Source organism: Leuciscus leuciscus (genome assembly GCF_965113295.1).
Source record: "Leuciscus leuciscus genome assembly, chromosome: 15".
In the NCBI taxonomy this organism is placed as follows: domain Eukaryota; kingdom Metazoa; phylum Chordata; class Actinopteri; order Cypriniformes; family Leuciscidae; genus Leuciscus; species Leuciscus leuciscus.
In genome coordinates this window covers 13,400,817-13,427,892 of record NC_138739.1, presented here as the reverse complement: position 1 = coordinate 13,427,892, position 27,076 = coordinate 13,400,817, and the positions used below count along the sequence as shown (strand labels likewise).

Below are 27,076 nucleotides of genomic sequence, written 5' to 3'. Positions count from 1 at the left end.
ACTGTTAACATGCAAGCAAGGAATTTCAATAACCTTTTTAGACATGTTTTGGATTTAAAACATTTTCATTATTTTCTGGAATGTTTAATCGTGACAGGGCCTGACCCTTTAGCTCGTCTTCCTAAAAAAAACATACAAAAACAAGCTTAAAATCATACAATTCAATGAAACAATTCAGCCTTAATCAATGTAAGCTTCACCTGGGTCAAATGATGTCACTTCCTCTGAGTGATACCCTTAAAGGTGTATTTCACACATTTTATGTAGAGTTTTATGTAAACGTGACAGGACTGACCAAAACATGGGGACAGTTGTAAAATAGAATTTATTTGTAGAATTTATATATAATTTTATGTTTTTGATCAGTTGATGTGAATGATAACAGCTTAAACTTGTTATTGATGAGTTTTTTTTTCTTAAATAACAGTTTGTAGCATAACAAAACTATGAAAGCTGTAGCTCCAATTTGGCTGAGGACAAGGGCATGGACATGATTTGTAATTTTCAAAAGTGTTTTTAATAAAGAAAAATATATCTGAGAACCTAATGAATGACATATTCCTTTACAGAACAACTCACAGAAATCAACTAGCCAGTTTTAGAAATTTTTGGATGAAATACTTTTTTATTCACTGTAACAATTCAAGGACAGATAATGTACGTTTCTGGTAGAATGTCCTTGGATGTCTGACAATTTCGTTGCTTTTTGGAGTTTTCAGATTTAAAAACGTCAATAAAGGCTCGTTCGTTCTGCTCTCACGGAACAGATAGATTATAATATGCTTATGTACGACCAGGTGTCAGCGCTTTCTCCGTCCACGCAATAAATGCACATCCTTGCATGAGCGCGGATTTTCTAGCGCATTTACTTGAACTTCATAGGCAATACCCACGTAGGAGGGGACGTTCTCGCGACCTTGTGGAACGTTCCCTAAAAGTTGTCTAAAGGTAACGAAAGTTCCGAACCTTTACAGAACATTAGGGACGTTCATAGAACGTCCTCTTTTGGTTATGAAAGTGCTGCAGTTCAAGGTTCCTTATATGACTTTAGGGGGGCGTTCTATTTGGGGTATTTTATGGTCACATAACAAACGTTACAAAGAGGACATTCGGGACGTTAACAGAACGTTCTCGCATGGTCCTCTGTTGGTCATATAATAACGTTCCCAATGTGACTTTAGGGGAACGTTCCATATTGGTTATTATATGGTCACACAACAACGTTACAAAGAGTATATTCCGGACGTTAACAGAACGTTCCCATACGGTTCTCAGTTGGTCATATAATAACGTTCCCGTTATTACTTTAGGGGGACGTTCGATATTGGTTATTATATGGTCACACAACAACGTTACAAAGAGGACATTCGGGACGTTAACAGAACGTTCTCGTATGGTCCTCTGTTGGTCATATAATAACGTTCCCTTTATTGCTTTAGGGGGACGTTCGATATTGGTTATTATATGGTCACACAACAACGTTACAAAGAGGACATTCGGGACGTTAACAGAACCAAAAAAGGAGTTTGAACGAGGCAGTATCAGTATAGAAAATTAAAAACAACTCTTTTATATGGGCAATACGATTACAATTAGGATTTAGTGCAAAATCAATTTATGTTGTTATAATTACTCTTACATTTTTTTTAAATAATAATATATATTTTTTTAATAATTTTTTTTATACGAATTGTATTTATGTAATGTTCTAATTCTAGATGTTTATGTTTGTAAATGCTGCGTGACTTTGATGTGTTTTAATGCGCGTGCTCGTGAACGTCCGAGACGCTTTTTCAAACACTGGAGCGGCACAGAGTCGCCATGGAAACGGCGGGCCACCGCTGCAACTGACGAGCAGCTAAACCCTCTCTCGTGGTGTTTTTATTACTTTCAGGTGAGTTTAGTTTCTTAAATCACACGAATAATACACACAAGTTTGCTTGACATTTATCTTATTTGTAATTGACACGCTTCTGTTGAATTTTTACTTATAGAAATGCTTTATTGTCTTGGAAAAAAAATCCGTTAGCATCTCAACCGTTTTCAGAAAAGGTAACGTAGGCTAACTAGCTTGAGCTTTTGTTTATGAAAGTTTGGGGTTTTAATCACATCTTATATGTAGATTAGATGTTTTTAATAGTTTTGTTAAGGGTTTTGCTTGGAAGTGAGCTAATTTATTTAACATAAACGTATGTATTATTTAACAGAAACATATGTGCTGTTAATCGGTGACGTCACTTACATGGAGCGCTAAAATTGGCTGAAACTAGCTCAATGGTAAACAAATATTGATAAACAAATGATCTGTGATTTCAGCAGCAACAAAATAACAACAGAGGGGAAGCTCTACTATTGCAACATTGCTGAAGAAAGCTGCTGCCAGAGAAAGACACAGGTAAACTGAGGAAGCCCATTAAATAACTTTAAATCCATTTTCTCACAATGTTTTCCACCTAACGTTATATCACCATGCATCTGTTTTCTTATTTATTTTATTTGTTTAATTTATTTTGAGAAGGTTTTGACATCCAAACGTAAGTGACACTGTTGGAGCAATATGAATAAGTAAACCTAAAAACATAAATTCTGTTATGCTAATTTATTCTTTCTATTTTCCTTGCCTTTAAATAAACCTGGCAAGCGGTTTGTTGTGTTCCTAGATCCTTCCATGCTGATGGCCTGCACAGTAGCAGAGTTGGAGCAGATCAACATCTCTATGGCGCTGTGAACCCTATGACTTGTAAGTAAAACTTTCAACTAATGTCAAACATACAGTATTGGTATTAACGGCATGATAACGACACCAAACACACCGCCAAGATGACAACTGCCTTGAAAAAGGTGTAGGTGATGGAGTGGCCAGTATGTCTCCAGATCTGAACCCTAATGAGCAACTGTGGGGCTTCCAGATGCAGAAGGTGGAGAAGCGCCATGTGTCTAACAGCCAGCAAATCTGTGATGTCATTATGGAGGAGTGGAAGAGGATCCCAGCAACAACCTGTGCAGCTTAGTCTTAGTGATGGGAAGTCCGGATAATTTTACTGACTCTCTTGTTTGTTCTCGTTCATCAAAATGAACAAATCTTTTTTTCAAGTCATTTCGTTAATTTAAGGGGCTTTAAATGTTATACTTTTAAAGGTGCTCTAAGTGATGTTGGGTGTCGTCACTTCTTGTATGAATGTGCTCAGCACCACTGCTCACTATACACAGAATACGTGCGATTTATTACCACTATTATTTATGCATTTAAGATTGAATTCAGTGTCTGGAGTTATCCCTTTGTGGTGTGTATTCTTCTAATTTCAGCTCCTGAGTCCATTTTGGGGTGATGGTCAAGACAGAACCAAACGAAAGCTGGACTGTAACCTACTGGCCTATACATGGATTTCTCGGCGACGTCATCACTGCTTGCGCACGCAACCAGGAGGCAGAAAAGACCCGCGGTCTTCGTACCAGAGTAAAGGGTTTAGGGTAGTCTAGTAGCATAGTGGTGGTGTTGTCGCTAAGTCAAAATGCTAATTATCATGTTAGACTAAGTTAGTAATGTAACAGCCAATGTTAGCAGTGCAGCATCTATAGAGCCCGAATTTGCTTTTATATAATTTAACCTTGTTTACGTTACTTTACGACCTGCAACATTTCATGACTGCACACACACATATAACGTGGCGATTATATTAAAAAAACTTACTCTCAGCAATGGTGAGATCTTGCCGGATCCCTACGCAATACATGACGATCTTTGGATTGTGGATGACAAGTGGCCAGCAATTGTAGGGCCTGATATATATAAATATCTTATTCGAAATCCATGTATAGCCTACTGTTCAAAAGTTTGGGGTTGGTAAGATTTTTTTGTTTTTGAAAGCAGTCTCTTGTGCTCAAAAATACTGTAAAGCAGGAATATTATGAAATATTATTGGAACATACATTTTAAAATGCATTCAAAAAGAAAAAGTGTAATTTATCAAAGCTGAATTTTCAGCATCATTACTCCAGTCTTCAGTGTCACATGATCCTTCAGAAATCATTCTAATATGATGATTTGATGCTCAAGAAACATTTCTGATAATTATCAATGTTGAAAACAGTTATGCAGCTTCTTATTTTTGTGACATATTTTATTTAGGATTCTTTGATGAATAGAAAATTCAAAAGAACAGCATTTATTTGAATGTTTTCTTGTAGTATACTACACACTTGGTATACTAAATGTCAAATTTGCGATCTAAATAGCTGTTTGAAAAAATAAACGTATTTTTTTCACAGTTCATAACTGGCTGAGCAGTTAAACTCTAGTATGTGCTCATGACAGCACATAATCCATCGTCAAATCTTTGATTTACAGTAAGTAACGTTATATGTGTGCAATCATGAAATGTTGCAGGTCGTAAAGTAACGTAAACAAGGTTAACTTATATAAAAGCAAATTCGGGCTCTAGATGCTGCACTGCTAACATTGACTATTACATTACTAACTTAGTCTAACATGATAATTCATACATGCATCACAGTATGTCCGGATTTTGATTCGTAAACAGTTGGACATTTTACATAATGTTATATTAATATGAAACACAAACAAACAGATCCAACTCTGAAATTGCAGTTTATTATTGAGTCAACAAAAAATTACAAACAATGCGAAATCTACGTTGATTACAATGTTCTTTTATTCTTTTATTACAGAACTCGGCATAACATAGCGTTTTTTTGCCTCCTGGATGCGCGCGCATCCGGTATTGTTTGTATACAAGAAACCCGTGTATATGCTTCCTATGCATGACCACATTAATATTAATTTATAATTATAAATATATATATTATTTAAATAATAAATATATATATATAATTATATATAATATATAATTTATCTGTTTTTGTTCACACAAAATAAATAAATAAATGACGGATCCCTGCTTTGTGTTTTATCTTTGAATGTGTTAAACGTGCATGCTTATTCCTGATTAAGGTTCTGCAAGAACAAGTGTATTCTAGTTTGGTTCCCTATAGGTCCCTACAGGTCTTTGACACCAGTGGGGACGTTCTGAGAACGTTCTGGGAACATCACATTTCCAAATAAAACATGGTCCCCTAAACGTCCCGAGAACGTCCCGAATGTTCCGTGAAGGTCCGCAAAATAACGTCCTCCGACCCTTTAAAGAACTCCACATCATGACCGTCTCAGAACGTTCCCGGAACGTTACTAGGCGACGTCCTTGACACCAGTGGGGACGTTCTGAGAACGTCCTGGGAACGTAACATTTCTAGCTGGGTATATGGTTTAACCCATTTGAGAGGCGGCCAAAATCAGAATTTAGAATGGACTGAATAAGCTCTCTACGAACTTGACGAGCGATGCCGGGCTGACGGACCATAAAAAAGAGTGACTGACATGTATGCACATAAATCACTTTCACACACACTCTCTCAGAGTAATATTAAGTTACTGCATAATACATTTTCAACTAGCAGAATAGTACAGAATCACGATACACAGTCTCACTTGTAGCCATGTCTTTTAACTATTACAACATTTTGAAGGGCAAAAATAGGAACTTTTAATTAGCTTTACATCATCAACTGTCACTTTAGCGCGAGGCCCTGTGCAGTCGCAGACTTGGTACTGTCAAAAGCATAACGTTAGAGCATTACCTCCCCAGCCTGAGCTAACTCGATCATGTCGAGCTAGGTGGGCGTGATTTCAGATAGCCAGGCTCCTCAGCCTCTTTGCCCATTTTCTGTTAATCCAGGAGTAACGCAAGGACAAGATGGCTACGGCCGGCTCCGCCCACTTTAGGCTTCAAAAATGCTCTTCAGAAACCTACGGGTGACGTCACGGACACTACGTCCATATTTTTTTACAGTCTATGGTTACGGTACAACCAGACCAACGATGGAGATAAACTTTCTTCCGGGAAACACAAGGTGGTGGTAGGCAGACACTGGCAGTTATAGTTCACTTTAAAAAATATGCAGTGAATGGTGACTGAGGCTGACATGCTGCCTAAAATAATCTAATAACAGTGCTGTGAGTAAATTTTTTTTAGACTTTTTTTTGTTGGATGAACTATTCATTGAATATAATCATATTTTATTGTTATTGAGAAAAAATACAATACATCTGTTTACTGACCGTCTGATGCATATTGATTACAAAAATTCAAACAGACAACAACTTATTGCAACAAAGTCATGAATGGTCTTACCTTTTTTCGTCTTTTTGGTTTACATGCAGAATAATTCATGTATTTCTCCTGGGTCTGAACTGCATAAACAATAACATAATGCATACAAGTTAAAAACAGCATTCAGTCTATTGAAATTGGCCTTATAAAAGATCAATATTTCAACATATGCATTAATTGTTTGATCTCGTTACCTATTTTTTTCCTGCAGATCCAGAAGATCCCAATGACTGCAGCTACAATCAACAGAGATCCTCCAGCAGCAGCAGCAGAGATCAACACTATCAGAGACACTGACACTGGAGGAGGAGAAGGAGAGAGTCATTAGTGTGAGTGAATGTGTAAACACACACATCTATCATCAGTGCTGTGGTACCTGCACATGTGTGACAGAGTGTGTTGATGTCCAGATGTGTGGTCTGGTTGCTGATGGGATTGTTCAGCACACAGCTGTAGGTGTTTTTATCCTGATATTCCACCTCCAGAGGTAGAGAGAGACTGATGCTGAGATCACACACACTGATGCTGGACAATACACTGATTCCTTTGTACCAGGAGAGAGTCACATCACACACATTCAACACTGATGAACACACCAATGAACATGATGATGATGATGAAGAACATTGTGAAGAGTTACTGATGATGACAGGAACAGGCAGACGAGCTGGAAAACATGAGAGAATAGAGAGAACTATTAACAATCAGTCTATTTTAGTTATTGTGAATTTTGTGTTGAGTTGGTGTGTAGTGTGTTAATGGTCACTGAATGTGTCTTTCAGTCCTAACTATAAAATTAACATGTTAACATTTGGACAGATTATCTCTGCTCACCATAGACAGAAACATTGAATGCTATTGATGCTTTTCCAGCTCTAATTATCTGTAGTTTATAAACTCCAGTATGTTCAGTTGTGGTGTTTGTGATGGTCAGAGATCCAGTTTGATCGTCCAGCTTCAGTCTGTCTCTGAATCTCCCATCAGGACCATCATATGTGGAGAAGAGTTGCTTCTTTTTTTTAATTTTAGCTAAAAGATAGTTTTCAGCTCCAAATGACCACCATATATCTTCATCTTCATGTATTTCAGTATCATCAGTGTTTAGAGTAACAGAATCTCCCTCCATCACTGACACTGATTCACCAAACACACCTGATGAACAAACAGATTCACAGATTAAGGTTTCTGATGGTTTACAAAGCCTGAAATATCAACCGTCTTTACATGTGCTACTGTAAACTTCTAACCGCTACCGTTAAAGAGATTGTCTGAATCAAGCAGAGAGAGAAAACATTGCAGTGGTGCTTATGAATTGCTTATAAATAAATATAATTTTTTTTTTTTTTTTTTTAAGTACTAATACAGCAACATCATTTATGGAAAAAAAGGAGATAATTAGCCTGGTCCTGGTACATAAATCATACTAAAGGAAAATTCAAATTGAGCGGAAGTACATAGGAGGGCGGAGCCAGTCTAGAGATGATGGCTTAATGCTTCTATTCTTATGCAAGACTTATTATTATTCATACTTGTACATACTTGTATTCATACTTGTACAGATGCACCGTAAATATTAAACAAGCAAATGACCCAACAAGCCGTAATACATTGGATTGTCATTCTAAATATTACAGGCTATTTAATATAGTAAAAAACATAAATGCATTAATTACAGATGTGAACTCAAAGCGGACAGGTTTCCAAAAACAACATATCATATACGACTTTTAAGATTAACTTTGACCCTGTTCTTTAATGTGAAGGAACACAATTCAGGATCAATGTATAAAGTTTATATTTGCATATTTATTTGCATATTTATTAAAAACAGATACCTGACAATTATTGCAGATTGAATGTGCAAGTTTATTTGTGGATATATACACTTCTGATGTGAATCCATTCAAAATGTATTTGAATACATTGAAAACAGATTTACAGAAATATATGTACAATCACTGTAGAGATGCAGAGACATTTCCCAATATTCGTGATTCGTCTGGTACATAACATCAGATGAAAATAGTTTCATTTGAACAGTAGAGCAGCTTTATTACTCTAATATGGGAAAAGAAAAATTAAGCCATAAAATGTTTTTATAACTTACAGATTAGACTAAAAATTAACATGTGAAACATTTCCTTAAGTTGTTCAGTGTCTGATCTAATAAAACTTCCTGCTAAACATACAGCAGAAGTGTTGATGTGGTGTGTGAATCCTCCCACGACACAGTTTGACCCTCCTAGTTTCACAACCCTGAATTTGCATGATGTACTAGTTCATCTCAACTTTAACTGTTCTTAATTGGCAATATATTCCTTATTTTTGTAATTTAACTTGCTTATTGTAAGGTACAAAAGCTTTCAAATGGTACCTTATTTAGGGTGTGCAATGCATATTAGTATTATAAATGTATGTACATAAAGTGTACATATTACTGCCGAAATGGCACATATTAGGCGCTTTCACACCGGGTAGTTCTAGCCACCAGGGTGGTTCCCCGAGAACTAAATGTTTCCAAAGCTAGGGCAATTTTCCAATTTTTTACACCACTAGGAACTCTGAAGTGACGTAAGCCGCACTTGTTGTTGTGACTTTTATTTTGACAGCACTGAGAACACCAGGGGCTCGTTCTTCGTACGTTGCTTATTACATCCGAGATCAAATGACACATCCAAGATAATATCATCGTGCTAATCATGATCTGGCTAACTCGGTTCTTCGAACACACTTGCCGGATAGGATTAGTATCGCTGGATTGAGTTATCTGAGATAATTGCGCGTTCATGCGCTGGGTTAAAAGGGGACATGTATCGATAGTAGAAACATTGATCAGCAACGCTGCTATTGGCTGTTCAGCATGGCCAAAGAGCGCGCACAGTTTTTCTCCGCAGCAGAGCAAGAACTAATAGTCGAAGTTTATTCGGAATTTTAATGTTTTAATGCAAAACGCAGGGAACACCTCAAAGTCTGCAAAAGCCAGGAGAGAGGGCTGGCAAAAAGTAGCAGACAATTTAAATCCGTTAGAAGTGGCCATGTTAGATGTTTTTATCACTTATTAGCCTATATTTTTGTATTTGAATAATTGCATAATTACTTTGTTCATTGTAATGTCAGAGTCACCACACTAGAACATGGGAACAAACAAAAGTGAAGTACAAAAATATTCTACATAATGGTAATTTTTTTGTTATATTATAGTCTCTTTTATAAAAGACACTATTAAATAAATGGTTGGCTGTTTATAAAAGCAACCAAGAAAAAGGCTGAGCAAAAAAAAAAAAAAGAAGAAAAGATCTTAGTAGCCTACACTGTAAAATAACTTTTGCTGCATTAAATTAAGGCTGTATAGTCATTTCAACTGTTAAATCTTGAGTAATGATGAATTGCTTTGACAAAACTAATAAACTTATATTAATGTAAAAATATTTTTCCAGAGTGTAGTTCATATAATGACATTGTGTTTTCCTCTTTTGTGCACTTTTACATAATACACCAACACTTGTATCTGTTCCCAAGAAAGTGGTGGCTGAAATATGTGCAGTAAGTGGACATTTTTTTTATAACTTTCCAAAGGAAAGAAAGTATAAGACTTTGTAATGTCCATTTATTTCCATTTCACTGGACAGTGAATAAACCCTCTCAGATAACTGTCATATGGAGGAACTAGCCTACCTGCAAGTGCATAAATAACTTTACTTAATTTATACTTGTATGCTTTATGGCAGCAATATAAGTTGCAGGATTCCACATCTACAGAAAGGCCTACAGAAGAGTCAGCACAGACAGAGGAGACATTCCTTTTTATTTGTTGCATGAGGCATGTGTCTAATATCTCTTGTTGCAGGCACTTGAACACTGGCTTTTCTTTACAAAGAACAATTGAAATAAAACTCAAGGAACTAAGTATATTGGTCTTTTATTAAACTTTTCATTATATTATAATGAAAAGTTTTTTTTTTTTTTTTTTTTTGGGCAATGTTGTGTAATATGGCACATGCAGTAATGTCACAGGCCCTGTCAGGTGTGCAAACCTCAGACTTATCAGACACTGAAATCTTCCCTTTAGTTAGCCAAAGTTCATTTCATTGCGTGCCCTTGTCCTGGCTACTGCATTGTAACTGGTTTGGGTCAGGGAATGGGGTCATAAAACACCTGTCTGCAGGCAGGAACATGTCATAATCACCTATGAAGAAATGCAGTTCTGTTAGGATCAGCATAAGTGTATGTAATACAGTGAGCTTGATATTTAATTGTGGAACTTTCCTTACCACTTTCAAATAATGTGCATAAATGTGAATCTCTGAAAATTCTTAAGTCATGCACAGATCCTGGCCATTTTGCTTTCACATTTGTGATATGGAAGATTTTAGTCAACTGACTTTTTTTATTTGATATAATATTATTAATCTGGAATATTAAGACTCCCAATAGTAACTGGGCTGCACATTTACATTGTGAACCCCCTTTCTGTTCACATAATCCCCTTCATTGAGGCCTTGATGGCAGTCTATGGAAGCCTATATAGTCTATCTATGGTACCAATCACGTTAGTGAAGCCTGAGTGACATACTGTAATCGGCATGGTCATGATTGCATGATCTTCATAAAAAATGATAGCCAAAAAAAAAAAAAAAAAAAAAAAAAAAACTGCTTTAAAAAAACTGCTTTACAACATTGGGTCTTAAAAACCTAAAACTGTTTTTTAAACCTAAAAGCGCCAGGTAAACTCCGAATGACACGACAGACAGCACTTTCCATCAAGTTCTCTGCTCCAATAGTGTAAAGGAAAGAGCCACTCGCAAATAATCATAGGGCAATGCAAACAGTTTGTGCTGTAGTTAAAGCCCGACTCCGACAAGTCGAAAATAATGTGCGTTTCCAACAAATTAATAATGTAAACGACAATCTCACGAGTCACGAGAAAAAAATTTCAATCTCAGAAAGTGCACTATCGCGCTGCGCTGGACTTCCCGTATCAGCTCCGCTTATGAAGCCGGGATCTAATCCTGTTTACATGAAATAAGCCTGCTCCCGAGCAGGTTCAAGTTTGCGCACCTGTTGCTATGACAGCAAGTCCAGGATGAGCGTCGAAGAACCAAACAATCCAAGATCATGCCAAATCGTCAACAATCAAATCCAGCTAACTGAGTTAGCGACGTACGAAGAACGAGCCCCAGAGCCTGAACACAGCACTCGTATTCTCCATCTTTAGTTTACAATCTGTTTAACCGCCCTGTCTAATACGTTATTAGATAGAACTGTTATACAAAGAAAGTAGACAGTATATGAAAAAGTCTTAGCATTTGCTGTGTGGTTGATATCCAGTGTCGCTAACTGATCATGTTTCGTTTGGTCCCCTCAAAGTTGCGTTGGATTTCCTCCTTAGTTATAAGGTTGAGAGGGCGAGAGGTCGATTTATCACTGTTTTCCATGTTCATAGAGTTAGTTAGTGTTGTAAATATATAGGCTACAAATTGTGGCTGAATCTGAAAACCTAGACAGTGACTTGTTGCCTCTCTGCCCTGTCAGACAATGACCTAGCAGACGGCGTTTATGTATAAAGATACCTCACCAAACTGATTTCAGACAGGCTTCTGAGGCAGCGTAACGATTTAATGATTAATGACAAAAAAGAGAGAGCTTTGGTGACAACAAATTGAATATTTTGATTACTACAATATTAACTTCTCACTAGAAATGTCATCAGAAGAGGGAAAAGTTTGTCAAAATGTGCACTTTACACACAAACTGACCTCCGACCTCAAATTTCAAACGCCATCTTTATTTAACTGTCACAGAATGGAATGCACAGGATTGTGGGATATCAAAGGCAGTGAAGGATACATCAATGCTGCCTTCAAAAATCAATCAGATGAAGGTCTCCTGATGGATGTAACACGATCATCGGATTCGGTCCTTGTTACCTTCCTACCTCCGTATCCTGTCTGTCATTTGTCAGATTTCGGATGCAGCCTGTGTGTTTGAACCAAGTGATCTTGGCGAAGCTTCCTGTCTCTCTCCTGAATCCAACACAGAAGTGACTTAAACTGCAATTCATTGTCTGGCCACTAGGGACAGGCTCCAAAAGAGAGCCAACCCACCCCCCATGTTAAAATGTCCAACTTTATGGCAGAAAATGTCGGTTTAAAATTCTGAACAGAGACTGAATACAAAGTTTGTAGATTTCACAATATTCATGATTCATTTCACACATAACAGTAGATGAAAATAATCTCATTTGAACAGATACTGTCAGGAAAAAAGGTACAAAAGCTGTGACTGGAGCGAGACCCTTTCACTTATTAATCCCTAAAGGATGCATATTAGTATATTAAAGGTACTAGTACTTAAATTATTATATTACTTTTGAAAGTGTGTCACCTCAGTGACAGCTTTTGTACCTTTTTTCTGAGTGTGTAGCAGCCGCTGTATCACCATCAAAAAAACAACAAAAAACATAAAAATGTTTTTGTAACTTACCAATCAAACGGCACCAGCACAGACAGAACAAAACGCATGTGAAAAACGTGTGAAACATTTTCATCAGTAGTTCAGTGTGTGATGAAACTATCCACTGAAAACACTCAAGTCTATATGTGAACCCTCCCACGACACAGTTTGACCCTCCTAGTTTCACTCGCTGCATTTGCACATGACATAATGTTATAGTTCATCTGGCCTTATCAAGACTTAAACTGTTCTTAATGGGTGAGATATTCTTTATTTTTATCATTTAACATACTTTTTGAAAAGTAGTTGTAACTGTGTTAAATGGCTAAGAGCATAACTGATTTTAAAATGGTTGTGTATATTTATTCAGTTCTTAAATTTAGTGTATGAATAAAAATAAAGTACAAAGTTAAAAGCGTATCTGATCTCATAGTTTTACTGACGTTCAGCTTCTGAGTCAAACTGAAACCTCCTGCGGGTTATTTCTGTCTTCTTTTTTTTTTTTTTGTGGTTTGATCATTTGGTTGGACGGACATCTTATATGTGAGACTGGGCATTCAGTGCGTGTGTGTGTGTGGTAGTTTGTAGGTGAAGAGTTTCTTCCTGTCCTGCTTATACGAACAGCTTTAAACTTTAATCTACAGAAACATGATGATAAACTGTTTCACACAGAGACAGGAAAACAATTGAAACACAATTACACTCACCTAAAGGATTATTAGGAACACCTGTTCAATTTCTCATTAATGCAATTATCTAATCAACCAATCACATGGCAGTTGCTTCAATGCATTTAGGGGTGTGGTCCTGGTCAAGACAATCTCCTGAACTCCAAACTGAATGTCAGAATGGGAAAGAAAGGTGATTTAAGTAATTTTGAGCGTGGCATGGTTGTTGGTGCCAGACGGGCCGGTCTGAGTATTTCACAATCTGCTCAGTTACTAGGATTTCCACGCACAACCATTTCTAGGGTTTACAAAGAATGGTGTGAAAAGGGAAAAACATCCAGTATGCAGCAGTCCTGTGGGCGAAAATGCCTTGTTGATGCTAGAGGTCAGAGGAGAATGGGCCGACTGATTCAAGCTGATAGAAGAGCAACTTTGACTGAAATAACCACTCGTTACAACCGAGGTATGCAGCAAAGCATTTGTGAAGCCACAACACGCACAACCTTGAGGCGGATGGGCTACAACAGCAGAAGATCCCACCGGGTACCACTCATCTCCACTACAAATAGGAAAAAGAGGCTACAATTTGCACGAGCTCACCAAAATTGGACAGTTGAAGACTGGAAAAATGTTGCCTGGTCTGATGAGTCTCGATTTCTGTAGAGACATTCAGATGGTAGAGTCAGAATTTGGCGTAAACAGAATGAGAACATGGATCCATCATGCCTTGTTACCACTGTGCAGGCTGGTGGTGGTGGTGTAATGGTGTGGGGGATGTTTTCTTGGCACACTTTAGGCCCCTTCGTGCCAACTGGGCATCGTTTAAATGCCACGGCCTACCTGAGCATTGTTTCTGACCATGTCCATCCCTTTATGACCACCATGTACCCATCCTCTGATGGCTACTTCCAGCAGGATAATGCACCATGTCACAAAGCTCGAATCATTTCAAATTGGTTTCTTGAACATGAAAATGAGTTCACTGTACTAAAATGGCCCCCACAGTCACCAGATCTCAACCCAATAGAGCATCTTTGGGATGTGGTGGAACGGGAGCTTCGTGCCCTGGATGTGCATCCCACAAATCTCCATCAACTGCAAGATGCTATCCTATCAATATGGGCCAACATTTCTAAAGAATGCTTTCAGCACCTTGTTGAATCAATGCCACGTAGAATTAAGGCAGTTCTGAAGGCGAAAGGGGGTCAAACACAGTATTAGTATGGTGTTCCTAATAATCCTTTAGGTGAGTGTATATTTAACACCAGAGGTGGGTAGTAACGAAGTACATTTACTTCGTTACATTTACTTGAGTATTTTTTTGGAAAAAATGTACTTTTAAGAGTAGATTTGAATGTGGGTACTTATTACTTTTACTCGAGTACATTTCTAATGAAAAAACTGTACTTTTACTTCGTTACGTTGGGCGACGTCCTTCTCGTTACTTTATTTTAATGCAATATGTGTTGTTAAATGCGTAGTTTATTCCAAGCGCGATGTATCTTTTTTTCTGGGCTTGAGCGATGCTCAATTCACAAATGAATCACTCTTTTGAGTCGATTCTGTTCAAAGACTTCATCAAACAAGTTGGCAGATCTGTCTAAATCGGTTCGCGAATCAGTTTGAATGATTCAGTTCCTGATTCTGTTCAGTTCCTGCACGCACTGAATCGTCTGAAGCGATTGCAATTCACACTCGACTCGGAGTCGTACAACCCAGCTAACAAAAAGACGTCCCTAGAACGTCCCTGAACGTCCTCTGCGAACGTCCTCTGGACGTCTTCGTGTAGGGTTAAACGTTAGCAGGACGTCGCGGGGGACGTGCGCAGGACGTTTGCAGGACCGTCGTGCGACGTCCCGAGGGACCTTAGTGGGACGTTTGGAAAACTTTCGGGGACCTTTACAGAACGTTCATTAGAAGTCCTTTTAACATCCTTTTATTTTATTTTACTTCTGGCTAACCAAAGAAAACAGACACGTTGTAAGGAACAAAGTATTTATTCAAACAATTGTAAAGGTGTTGTGCTCTTTCCGTGTGTGTGTGTGTCTTCAAACGCGCTGGCAGCTGTGTGTGTGTGTGTGTGTGTGTGTGTGTGTGTGTGTGTGTGTGTGTCTCGGTCGGTCAGCTGTGGGGTTAGTCCGTTGGCAGTTCTCCCCCCTGGCATCTAAAACAACAAAATGAACACATTCAGTAGTGTTATGATTTTATATGTCTATATATGAATATGTGAAATATAACGTCGTTTCATTTCAGCAACATTTAACGTTAGTTTCGTAGTGTTAGCATAACGGTTAGCAGTGGTACAACGGCGGACAACTTCAGCAAACGTTTTAAAAGGTCAAATTTTCATAATATGTAATGATGTATAGTGGTTACGATAACTAATGTATACTAATCTAAAAATTAAAAATACCTTTTAGACTGTCGAAAGAGAAAACACAAGGCCGCGTCTGAGGAGGACCGTTAACTGTCACTACGCAGCTGAGCGTTGCCATGGATACACGGATACATGCTGCGTGCCGCATAATGAATGACGTCACTCGCTTAGGTGCATTTGATCGTCACTTGCTAGTGTGTTATGGAAGGCATATTCTGCCAAAATTATAGTGTGTAGCTATATGACACTTTTTTTTTTTGTTATTTGAAATGCAATGTGCTATCAGTCTTAAGTGCAATAATTAGAATACCGGTAATATTTTTCCTAAAATAACTTATTTTGAATAAAACCAGTACTTCGATCGCCTGACCAACATTTTTACAGGTAGTCTAAATTAGGAGGATACTTTTATTTGTCTTACCTGTGTTATTTTCCACTTTCTTTCCAGCAATGTGCTTTTCCATTCTTCGCATTTTCCTTGGCTGCATTCATCATGTGAAGTCGATGCATTATTTTAGAGCTCCTGAGATTCAACCATATTTTCTTCATGCGGAATAATAAATTGTAGGCTATTCAATTGAATCACTTCTCATGTTTTTGATGTTTAAATTATATTGGCTGAAAACAGACTCGTGATTTGATTACATATTTAATTAGTGATAGAAGTTATAAGTAACATGAAAGTTATTATCTTAACATTAAAATTAAAACACTAACAATTTTAACATTAACTTAATTTTACAATTAATTCAAATAATATTTTTACTATAGTTTATTTGCAGTTATAAAACTGTCAATCTGCAAAACAAAAAACCATGGTTTTTAGATAAAATCTATTATTACAGTTCATTTAATGGATAAACAAATCCCCTTTTAAATCCAATATGGGTTTATATTTTAGTTTAATTATTCGTTTGTCTGAGTTGCAAGATGTCCGGTCTAATGATAAAAATCAAAGGCATGGGCGACTGGATTGTGTTGTCATGGAAATGGCAGGTGAGGGACGAAATAGACGTTCGCAAACTGGCCCGGACAAATGTCATCAGAACGTCCATCAGCGAACGTTACAAAGCGGACCAAATACGGACGTCCTCCGAAGGTCCGCTCGGGAACGTTACAAAGCGGACCAAATACGGACGTCCTCCGAAGGTCCGCTCGGGAACGTTACAAAGCGGACCAAATACGGACGTCCTCCGAAGGTCCGCTCGGGAACGTTACAAAGCGGACCAAATGCGGACGTCCTCCGAACGTCCGCTCGGGAACGTTACAAAGCGGACCTAATGCGGACTTAAGGGGACGTTGGAAAAGTCCGGGGGACGTCCCCTGTTAGCTGGGAAGAGCGTTGGATGAAGTGGCCGTGGACCTACAGTAGGCTACAGTCAAGTGAGAGCAAATCTTCAAATGCATCATATATTTGCCAGCGATGAAGATCTTTATTAGTTGAACATCTTCGTAAGCTGTCTGTGAATGAATGATTCCACAGGACGATACATTCGATTTCATTTCACTCAGGTAATACATTTTACAACCAAACAGATTATTATGCCATGATAGCACTAGTAGAAAGGATGACATTACCCGTTTTTTGGACATAATACATTCATTTCTACATTAAATAAGCTACCATTGTTCACAGTTTATGAACACCCGCCATCCTGCGGTAGTTTGTGTATTGTTGCGCAGTGGCGTACGAACTCGACTTGAAAACGAATGCTTTTGCCTGCCGTACACACAGTTAACCAGTTTAAACATGCTTGCAGAAATATACATTTGATTATATTTTGGAGAACAGACAGAAAAAGATCCGTCGATGTACTTGTTTGTTTTTTTGTGTTCAGATGTTCAGTAGCAGTCATGAGCGCGAGCACATGTGAAGAGTTTTAACTCTTTCTTCTCTGTGTCAGTTGAATGCAACACTCTGCAGATTCACTTTATTTCGACATTGTCTAATAATCCAACTGTAAGTTACTATTATACAAACCAAAGGACAGGCAATGATTTTCGGGCTACAGATGGCAGAAATAATGTTTTTTGTTGCAAAGAGAGCCAATCTACTTATGAAAATAATAGTCATTTAAATAAAAAAAATCTAAATAATATTATTTTATATATATATGACGACTTCAGATGCAAAAGCCTCTAAGTACCATCTGAAATTTTCTAAAAGAGCATTTTTATCAAGTTTGTATGTTTATGTTCAGTTATTTCACTTAAATGGCAATGAAAAGTACCTATTAATTGTCGTTAAAGTGACATTACTGAACTTAAATATACAAGCTTGATAAAAATGCTTGTTTTAGAAGAAAGTTTCAGATGGCACTCAGAGGCTTTTGCATCTGAAGTCTTCATATATATTCTGTATATATATATATATATATATATATAAAATAGAGGCCTATATGATCCGAAGTAAGTTACTCGCTACTTGAGTAGTTTTTTCATTGGATACTTTTTTACTCTTACTCAAGTAACTATTAAGATTATTACTTTTACTTTTACTTTGAGTAAATATTTCTATAAGTACTTGTACTTTTACTTGAGTACAGTTTTTGGGTACTCTACCCACCTCTGTTTAACACTGCCATTCACAAGTTTAGTCTGTAAAAAGTTATTTATTCTTTTGTTTTAAAAAATATATAATTTTATATCAATTTGGTAAAGAATAAAACATTCACATTCTACAGATTGTACTGTGATGCTTAGAAATCAGGATGTGAGTTGAATGTGCATTAAGTTGTTCAAGATCATGAGACATGTTTGTCTGAGAATGAAAGTGTGAATAAATGATGTTCTTCTGCTGTTTGTTTGCATATGTTACGTGTAAACACACGTATGATGCGAAAACAAAAAACAGCGAAACACCGGAGTGAACATGGCTGTGAACGACTTTTGCAGATTATGTGAAGTAAATCTATGCATCCACGGTACAATCAGCGTCTACGTCACGGCTCTCAGCCCACCCTCTGTTCGTTGATTGGCCCGGCTGTTTTCAGGCCGGAGGAAAACGGAAAGCTATGACGCTGTCTCAGACTGAGTACAGAAGCGAAATGAAATTGAGCGGAAGTACGAAGTCTGACGTAGTCAGGCTAACATTTTTTGCCCCTTTTCACAAGATGTAATATAAATCTACTGTGTTCCCAGTATGTGTCTTTGACATTTCAGCTCAAAATACCCCACACATCACGTATTGCAGCTGATTAAATTTGCCCTTTTTGGGTGTGAGCAAAACGCGCCATTTTCGCGTGTGTCCCTTTAAATGTAAATGAGCTGCAGCTCCTCGCCTCTGTTCAGAAGAGTGTCGATCCTTTACACAAGCTTCGGATACTCCAACAATGACAAAACACGCAAATAATCTCACTAGCGAGTGCTGCCTTACAGAGAGACTCAGGTAGAGGTTTAACTTTTAGACGCACCTGGACATTTATGAATGGTTAGTGGATACATTTATGTAGTTGTTGTGGAGTTACATTGATTCAACTCATCGACTTGCATGTACCGTCATGTTTAACTTTTACACAAGTTGACGTAAATTTTCACGTTTTTTGGGGTTGGTAAATGCCCCCAGGGACCAGACTATAGCACTTAAACAATATTTACCCTTTAAGGAATGTTAAAATCCAACAATATAGTGTTGGATGCACATCCTGAGGGGTCACACATATCATCACTATAATAGTGTTTCCTGTTGAGTTCACAGTGATGATGCTGTTCTTCAAAAACACACCAGATGGAGCCATTAATCAGTTCATTAGGGTCATCAGGTGGGCACCCTCCTTCCTTGGTGTTTTCGTTGATAGGCCCAAGACACCTCCAAAGGGCTCAAAAGCAACAACTGGTGTCCCAGGTGCGCCCCCCTCTACTCTTACCTCTCTTGGCCATTTTGTGGGCCATTTGGGATTCTTCCGATTTAGCCACAGCCAGTTTCTGCTTTGCTCATCAGTCTCTGACAGTGACCCAACAGCTTTTCGGAAGGCCTGTCCTCTGACCCCCAACCCCTTCAGTACCCTGGTTGTTGCTGTGGCAACAAGTACAGTTAAAGTACAGTTTATCTGGACTTCTTACACTTAATAATCGTAACACAGTGATTAAACCAGAGATTAAAGCAACGTTGGGCAGGTTAAGGCTTCTGAGCACAGCGAGGTGGAGGAGCGATACACACCGGCTAAAGGGAAGGAGGAAACCTGATGTTTCAACGCAGAAGTAAGCTGGACGCAGAATGTGCGAGACTATTTATTATCAGCTATAGAGAAATAACGAGAAGAATATATCAAAGTTCAGTGAACTTTAAACTTTTTGCTACAAACCAGCATGTTTATAGTTACTAAGATATGTAGATATGATATGTAATATGGTAATATGGTAAGGAGGCATATGACACTGGAAGCCAGACACATTAAAAGTACAAATGGCCGTGCCTGCTCTTATCTGAAATATAAGGTGATAATAAGGGCACATTGTGTGGGATGTTGTTCTTACAAATAATAATAATAATAAAGATCATGGGAAACAGCAACAGTTATTATAGTGAAATTTAATGAGTGACTTAAAAAAATAAATGACCATTTTTTTTATAATTTCTTTTACACTTTGAAGATCTCAAATTATAATTGTATAATAGGAATCATAACTGTACTATGTTGTGGAGAAATATAATTACCATGTTCAATCGCTCCGTGCCATGGCAATGAACATTATTAATATCCTTTATAAAAACAGTATAGGCTTTGACGCTTGAGAAAGCAAATATAGCTACCACATTTATTCTGGGTGGGAATGTGATTAATCCCTCTAGTGGTCAAGTGTTGTTATAGTCATTTCTGAGTGTTTAAATATCTGCTTTCTTTGAGTATTAGCGCATGTTGAAGTAAAAAGAAACAGAAACTATATATCAGCGTTGAACTGGCAGGATTGTAGAAATGCAGTTAGGGAGGTTGTTTACAATACAGAAGCATTAGATGGGAACACATATAGGTTTGATGAAGGATATTATTTACGATTAGGAACATGGCAGCTATGAAATTATTCATTGTCAACAAAAAGAAATTCAAATCATTTTTTTATTTGATTACAAATGAATGTTCTTGTGTACATCTCCCTGGATGAAGCCGTGTTCACGTGACGTCATCTTGGCGGCATCAAAGTTAATATTGTCTTCCGCGTGAGCTGTAAATCTGACTTCATGTCACTTTTCTTAGAAGTTGAAAAAAACCATCAGAAAATCTGCAAGTAAACAGTTTCAGTCCTGTGCTCCGTTCAAGAATGATTCCTAAAATAATGTGTGTTGTTGAGGAGACATGCTTTAATTTTAAGTGAGCAGATTTTCACCTGAATGAAGATGATGAATCAGGTGAAAAGTCCCTCCCCAGACAACAACATAGTGTTGGCCCAGATCCGGCCCACATCTGGTACCCATTGAATCCACATGTACCAGATGTGGCCCGGATCTGGGCAGACACTATGTTGCTGTCTGGGTCAGACACACATTGAAGGAGGGAACCGAGACATCAAACCAGAAGATCACAGAGACTGAGAAAAGCACAGAGATGTGGAGATGTGGGCACTTTGACTAGTAAACAACCACAAGCACCCTGGTAGCCTATTCACATCCACTAGAACACTGCACTAACTAGCCTACATATTTGCTAATAGGGATATTAATTTATCTTTAAAAAAACCTTTGTTTTATGGACAGGACCACTGTTATAAAAATAAATAAATAATAATAATCAAGACTGTTTGTAGTGTTTAGTTAGTTTCTCGTCCATACTGATGAAAACAAAATAAATTAACAACTATCAAACATAAATCATAAATTGTAAGTCATACATTGCATTTATCCTTAAAATTACGCAGACACTGGCAGAAAAATGATATGACCTTTGTAAGAATATGACCCTGAGAGTGTCGCACTGCTTAACTGCAGGATCACTGCATGAGTATTGATCATCACGCACACAAAGTATATTATATTTTTGTTAAACACCAGTGCTGAGTTCAGTATATTTTAGTATAGCAGGTTTTCTGTAGAGCAGAAGTCGACGGTTTCATGTGAGCTGGAATGGAAAAAGTCCTTCAACCACAGGCTATTCACAGACTATTCACACCTCAGACAGAGACGATCACAAACTGACATCAAACACACACGTCCATCAGCAGAAACACTCATGCACAAGCTGTCCATCCACCCAGCAGATCAAACCACATTTCTGTTCAGATGTGAATACATGAGACCACAGTGTTCATGAGTGTTTTGCATCTGTGTTTTTCATGAGATTACACGCATGTTCTCTTTAATACTTTAAAAGTCAAACATGAAATGCTCTAATGAATGATTTAATTGGTTAAAAAGGGAAGTTTGTTTTAAGTTTTTAGGAGACCACTTCATTTAATACTTTAAATATTTATCCTGTTCTACGTCTGCTGGGACGTCCTGATACAATATGGTGATTCTCACCAAAAACTCAACCATAGACTCGGACTCGACGCAGGACTCACAGTTCGGTCTTGTACTTATAAAAAGACTGAAGTTTGTTCATCTTCTCATTGTGATTGGTGCATAATCCACATGATCCTCCTCTTCAACTTTCTGTAAAAAACACAACACAAGAAATATAGTTTTATATAGTTACTGTATATAGTTATTCTAATAACATTTATCAGCACTGCATGCAAACTTAAACATCTTGAAGATATGACATCAAACAACATCTTCTATATCAGTGGTTCTCAACCGGTTCTGCTAACATGTTAATCTGATACAAGAACTTCAATTTATTAGATTCAACAAAACATCATTTGTTTGGCTTGTCCTAGTCTTGTTGTGCAAACCATTATTTGTTTAAATGTTTTCATCAATGTAATTACAATCCTTTATAGATGAAGTTTAGAGGTCCTGCTGTCTTTCAGTGTTTCTCAGTTTCTTTAAATATGTATTACATCTCAAATTAAAAATTGCTTGCTAAAAATGTAATCTGTGATGTGATCCAAACAACACAATAGGAAAATAACAAAAGTTTTTCTTGCATTGATAATCTAATGGCTTTTATTAAACATCTGATTTGGTGATGTTGTGTTTGATGGATCATTATACAGTCAAAAACACAATTGCATCTGACTCACTGCTGAAATAATACAGAGAAACACAACATTACTCAATAATACATCGTCTTACCGTTTTCTGTGCGTTTCTTTTGTAGAACGCTGGTTCAGCGTAAGTGATCTCGTCTTCACGAGTCTCGACTGTTTCAATGATAATAGATGCATTAAAACAACAAAACTCAATACTAATTACTGTAGATCTGATTCTTTAACATACTGTATGTATTATTATTATTATTATGGCCGTCAAAGTTAAAGCATAAATGCACACATTTTATTAAACATTAACACAGCCCTTTAAAAAAAAAAAATTACATTAACAAATTTCATTCGACTAAATTGAAATTTGAACTATCACCTTAAAATTAGAGAGACATGTTTTTACACATAATTTGTAAATAAAACCCAGGCAGGAAATTTAAGTCAAATGCATTCTTTGTTTGGTGAAATTGATGCTCAACAAGTTGAACAAAAGTAATCAATAACATATTTAAACTTTAGCACCAGCTGCATCTTTACACGTCACCTTCATTTATATAGCGCTTTCAACAATATAGATTGTTTCAAAGCAGCTTTACAGTAACAATAGGCAATTATGTAACATGTACATGGAATAATTATGGAACATGTAAAATTATGTTCATAAAGTGGAGAAAGCTTTTGTATTTTTAATCTTTTGGTGCAATTTGAGAAAAGAAGGATCTGTTTTTTTGTCTTTTATTAAACACAAACTAGTCAAGTCAAGTCAAGTTTATTTGTATAGCGCTTTTCACAATACAGATTGTATCAAAGCAGCTTCACAGTATTAAATTAAAATAATACAACAAAACTACACATATTGTTTTGGTTTCTTTTCATATAAATAATCTCAAAGGTGTTAACTACATAATAATGACAAAATTATATTTAGGGTTATCAGTTGACTAAATATATTTAGAGTATATTTTAGGGTGTAAAGTTTTGTTTATTATAAACTTTGTTTAAAAGCAGTAATAACACTTGCCTTCCCTGTCAATTTTTCTACATTTACTGCAGATCCAGAAGATCCCGAATCCAGCAACAATCATCAGAGATCCAGCAGAGATCAACACTATCAGAGACACTGAGACTGGAGGAACTGAAGGAGAGAGTCATTAGTGTGAGTGAATCTGTACATAAACACATACACGTATATCATCAGTGCTGTAACGGCTAAAGAGAGACAGTCATTAATGTGAGTGAATGTATCAGATCTACAACTAAAGAGATCAGGTCAGTAAATACACACATCTATCATCAGAGCTGTGGTACCTGCACATGTGTGACAGAGTGTGTTGATGTCCAGATGTGTGGTCTGGTTGCTGATGGGATTGTTCAGCACACAGCTGTAGGTGTTTTTATCCTGATATTCCACCTCCAGAGGTAGAGAGAGACTGATGCTGAGATCACACACACTGATGCTGGACAATACACTGATTCCTTTGTACCAGGAGAGAGTCGCATCACACACATTCAACACTGATGAACACACCAATGAACAATTTGATGATGATGATGATGATGAAGAACAGTGTGAAGAGTTATTGATGATGACAGGAACAGGCAGACGAGCTGGAAAACATGAGAGAATAAACTGAAATATGAAGTGAGTGTTTAGTGTGTTCATGGTCACTAAATGTGTCTGTAATCTCAAACAATAAAATGATTAAACATTTGAATATGTAAATAGAATATATGAACGTTTGGACAAATGATCTCTACTCACCATAGACAGAAACATTGAATGTTTTTGATGCTTTTCCAGCTCTAATTATCTCTAGTTGATAAACTCCAGTATGTTCAGTTGTGGTGTTTCTGATGGTCAGAGATCCAGTTTGATCGTCCAGCTTCAGTCTGTCTCTGAATCTTCCATCAGTGCCGTTATATGTTGAGACAATTTGCTTATTTTTTTTTATTTTAGCTAAAAGATAGTTTTCAGCTCCAAATGTCCACCATATATCTTCATCTTCAGGTATTTCAGTGACATCAGTGTTTAGAGTGACAGAATTTCCCTCCATCACTGACAATGATTCACCAAACACACCTGGAGAACAAACAAATGGCAACACTTTATTTCAATAATCCACTTAGAAGTGATCTCTAACTAACTGTCATTAGAGTATTAGTAGACTGGCTGCTCTGTATCTGCTAACACTTTATTTTGATGCTCCTCAACAGATATTCTGCTGACTATAAGTAATTTGGCAACTAACCATAACCTAACAGTCAAATACTCTAATGAGAGTTAGTTGACGTAGTTGCAAAGTTACTTATAGTTAGTATAATTTCTGAAGTGGACTATCAAAATAAAGTGGAACCAAACAAATTTACAGATTAAGGTTTCTGATGGTTTACAAAGCCTGAAATATCAACTGTCTTTACATGTGCTACTGTAAACTTCTCACCACTACCGTTAAAGAGAGATCGTCTGAATCAAGCAGTGAGAGAAAACATCGCAGCAGCGCTTACAGGTTACTAGGAAATATATTTACAGTATCAATTAATAGACTAATATGGCAGCATCATTTGTGAAAAAAGGAGAGATAATTCTCCTAAATGCTACTATTCTTATGCAAGAATTAGTATTATTATTATTATTAATACTTTTAAAAATGTAAATTTTTAACAAGCAAATTATTCAACAAGCCGTAATGCTTTAGATTGTCATACTAAATATTACAGGCTATTTAATATAGTAAAAAAACATAAATGCTTAATTACAGATATGAACTCAAAGCGGACAGGTTTCCAAAAACAACAAAAACTTTTTCAATCATATATGACTTCATTAAGGAGTTTACTTTTAAGATTAACTTTTACCCTGTTCTTTAATGTAAAGGAACGCAATTCAGGCTCAAAATTATGGTTTAAATGTAAATCTGGTTATTTCACAGTTTAAAGTTTGGCACAAGAGATTTATTAGTTAAACCTTAATTTAATATGGTGCAACACATCCTCAAACTTTAAACTGTTTTAAAATGATCTTCTGTTGAGGAATATCAATGTATAAAGTTACATATTTATTAAAAACAAATACATGATAAGTATTGCAGATTGAACATGCAAGTTAATTGTGCATACAGTATACACTTCTGATGTGAATCCATTAAAAATTTATTCGAAGATTAAGAAAACAGATTTACAGAAAATATCAGAAATTTACATTTTCTCTAGAGATTTCCATTCATTTCCATGCCTTTCAATATTGTATTTCAGTTTAAAATTCTGAACAGAGACTGAATTCAAAGTTAGTAGATTTCCTAATATTCTTGATTCGTCTGGTACATAACAGCAGATGAAAATAATTTAATTTGAACAGTAGAGCAGCTTTATTACTCTAATATGGGAAAAGAAAAATTAAGCCATAAAATGTTTTTAGAACTTACCGATTAGACTCAAGCAGCACAAACAGAACAAAACTAACACGTGAAACATTTCCTTCAGTTGTTCAGTGTCTGATCTAATAAAACTTCCTGCTAAACATACAGCAGAAGTGTTGATGTGGTGTGTGAATCCTCCCACGACACAGTTTGACCCTCTTAGTTTCACAGCCCTGCATTTGCATGATGTACTGTTATAGTTCATCTCAACTTTAACTGTTCTTAATTGGCAATATATTCCTTATTTTTGTCATTTAACTTACTTTTTATAAGGTACAAAAGCTTTCAAAAGGTACCTTATTTAGGGGGTGCATATTAGTATTATAAATGTAGGTACATGAAGTGTACATGTTACTGCCGAAATGGAACATTGGGGCTTTCGCACCGGGTAGTTCTGCCAGAAAGACTCGGGAGAATTAATGCTGTAGCATAGACATTTATTAATGAGCTCAGCAAGCAATCAAATTCTTTGGCGGAGGCCCCGTTCATGACTCGAATTCCAGGGGTATTGAATCAGCGACTGCTGACTGAAGATGAAGGCAGGGGCGCCGCTCACCCCCCGAGGCGATGAAGGGGGCCCTCTGGTGGTGGTGGGGTGGATGGAAAGGAGGGCGTCTTGAAGACTTCAGGTTGGAGAGAAGAGCCCATCTAGTGATATTAGGGATGGTGAAAGTGGACACCTGGGTGGTCGTGATGGGGGAGGATGGAGGAGAAGATCCGTCTTAGTGGTGGTGGGGAGGAAGGTGGTGGCTGGAACAACAGCATCTGCGGACTCAGATATGAGTAAGGGCTGCCCTTTTATACTACAGCAAGGAAATGATAGGGTAGTTGATAAGGCAATTAGTGACGTAAATGATTGAGTCTCCCTGGCAGAACTTGCGCTAGCTTTATTTC

The 27,076-nt window shown here is 37.1% G+C and overlaps 2 long non-coding RNA genes across 2 annotated transcripts; both read right to left on the bottom strand.

Annotated features, from left to right (window-relative positions):
* Positions 1-5,887: 5,887 nt before the first annotated feature.
* On the bottom strand, positions 5,888-26,560 carry LOC309476475. The gene is made up of 3 exons (XR_014198187.1): positions 26,189-26,560; positions 6,383-7,340; positions 5,888-6,268 (listed from the first exon to the last, which is right to left on the bottom strand). It is a non-coding gene; the product is annotated as an uncharacterized lncRNA (long non-coding RNA).
* On the bottom strand, positions 21,495-23,771 carry LOC309476420. The gene is made up of 2 exons (XR_014198127.1): positions 22,858-23,771; positions 21,495-22,272 (listed from the first exon to the last, which is right to left on the bottom strand). It is a non-coding gene; the product is annotated as an uncharacterized lncRNA (long non-coding RNA).
* Positions 26,561-27,076: the final 516 nt, after the last annotated feature.